Raw genomic sequence first — 2,560 nt, 5'->3', positions numbered from 1 at the left:
TGTCCATAGCCATGTGTGGGCACACACACACATTGGTATGCACCAGGGACACAGACCCAGGTGTGGACGGTAGCCAGCCACCTAAGCCCTGCCTCCACCTTGCTCCCCAGCTCTGCTATACATCTGGAGGGGCTCTCCTTCTCACCAACCTGCTTCTCTCTCCTCCTCACACTGCCTACCCTCTCAGAAACTCCACTCAGAATCCAAGTCATCTAGGTCCTGTGCAGAGCCATTGGTGTGTGTGTGTGTGTGTGTGTAAAATGTGTGTGTGTGTGTGTGTGTGTGTGTGTGTGTGTGTGTGTGTGTGTGTGTGTGTAAAATGGTCATGGGCCCTTGAGCAAGGCCCTCCTCATCAGTGAGCATTGGGTTCCTTGTCTCGTAGGGCTAATAAAATTACCAGCTTAAAGTTAAACAAGACAAGTTTTGTAAAGTGCTAAGCACGGTAGACACAGAGCTCACTCTCCATGAGTTTTGCCTATATCAGTATTACTTACGTACAGTGCTTAGAACAGTGCCTGGCACAGGGCAAGTGCAATGTAAATGTGCTGCCATCATTGTCATTACCATCATTGTCGTCATTAATATCCCTCATTCTGAAATTCTTGGCCAATTACACATAATTCTTGCTCAAGACCCTGAATACTCTTTCATCCTATGATAACGACAGTGATGGTGATGATGATAATAAAAGAGGAATCTTTCTCTTTTCATTTTCCTAGATGCCTTGTAAGGAGGGCAGATGTAGTAAATGGAAGGCTGTTTGTTCACTGAGCTCCTCAATAGAGGTGGACGTGCCCATTTGGAGCCTGGAGCTGGGGTGGCCATATTCTCTGCCTAACACAGGGAGAGGATTTGGAACTCTTGGGGAACCTGGCAGGAACCAACGAGACAGATGGCCAAAGGTTGTGTACCCCACAACAAGACCCTTTTCTGTGACCCCAAATCATCAGAAAAATCCATGATATGCTAGGCATGAGTGGATACCTTGTGCAACACAGTGGATTTCACTTCGGGCTGGCTCAGCACCCAGTGGAGACAGCAAGTGTGAATGCAGGTAATACAACCTTTCCCTCCACACCCCACCCCAGAACCAGCAGAAATCATGGGGAGGCTTGAGGACGCCCCCAGGCAGTGGAATGCAGTGGCAAGTAGAGGAACAAGCTTTCCCAGTGCAGACCGTGACTTCTGGATACACCCAAAACATGTGTTCAGGGCTTACTATGTGTGCTGCTGATGGGGTAGGTTCTGGGGACCAGAGCACTGAGGTTTAAATCTCAGCATCTCCACTTATTAGTTGTTTGATCTTAGGCAAGTTACTTAACCTCATTGTGCCTCAGTTTCTTCACCTATAAATTAAAAAAAAAAAAAAATATATATATATATATATATATATAAATGCAGGGCTACCTTGTTGGGCTTTTGTGGGATTAAATGAGTTAATTCATGTGCAGTGCTTGTGTGAACACAGGAAGCACTCAGTAAGTGTCAGTTGTTGTTAATGCATTTTATCCTCACAACAACCTAAGGAATACGTGTTCTGAGTGTGTGCACTTTGTGGATGAGAAAACAGGGGCACAGAGAGGGCAAATCACTTGTCCAAAGTCACACAGCAGGTAAACAGTAGAGCCAAAGGCTCAGAAGGTGAATCTGCATAATGTTCTTTATTTCTGGCAAGATCTTTAACTCTGTGTGACCTTGGTAAGTCACTCCCCATGTGTGGGGTTTGGACAAGATGTTCAAGGGACCTGTGAGTCCTTGTTCATGTGTCCCTCTCAACATGTAACCCACCTGTAACTTCCTTCTTGGCAGAGTGAGAATCTGTCAAGGAAACTAGTGCCTGTGGAAGGATCAGAGACTTGGAGTCAGGCGTCTTGTGTTTTCCCAGCTCTGTCCCATACCAGCTGGGTGACCTTGAACCAGTCACTTTATTCCTCTGAGTCTTGTTGGGATTGTGTATGTGAGAGCTGGGCACACAAGGGTGAGAGAGGTGATCTGGCGTCTCCCTGTTCTTCCCCAGTTGCTATACCCATTTGTAGCATGAGCAAAAGGAACAAGTTAAGGGTCCAACATGGGGTGAACAGAGGTTCCCAAATATGCCCCCACTTGGTCCTACCATGTCCACATCCTCGTCATTAGTGATCCTCAGTGGACTTCAGAAGACATGTTCAAGTTCAGCAAAGCATCAGGTTCCTTAGCCTGGCCTTCAAGTCCTTATAACCTGCTTTAGTCAGCCTTCCCCACCTCATGTCCCATCATTCCTCCACCCTGTGATCCATCCCCTGGGACCACAGACCCTTCCTGAAGCTGCCACATGCTTCTTGCTCTCCCCTTCTCCCCACCTTTGCAGATGCCCTTCTCTCTGCGTGCAATGCTCCTTCTTTCTTGGCCATCTCATACTGATCCTTCATACCCAGTTAGAGTCACCTCTTCTGGGAAGCCCTCTAGGAAATATTAAATTTTTCTTCAGTTACTAGGACGTTGCTCTGTTAATTCTGCTACGACTCTTACCAAACACATTATTATTGGCTGTTTCTGCTCCTGACCCTCCTCCTTCCTCTGA

The sequence above is a fragment of the Galeopterus variegatus genome, unplaced genomic scaffold (assembly GCF_000696425.1).
Source record: "Galeopterus variegatus unplaced genomic scaffold, G_variegatus-3.0.2 Scaffold706, whole genome shotgun sequence".
Classification (NCBI taxonomy): Eukaryota; Metazoa; Chordata; class Mammalia; order Dermoptera; family Cynocephalidae; genus Galeopterus; species Galeopterus variegatus.
This window is presented reverse-complemented; position numbering follows the sequence as displayed.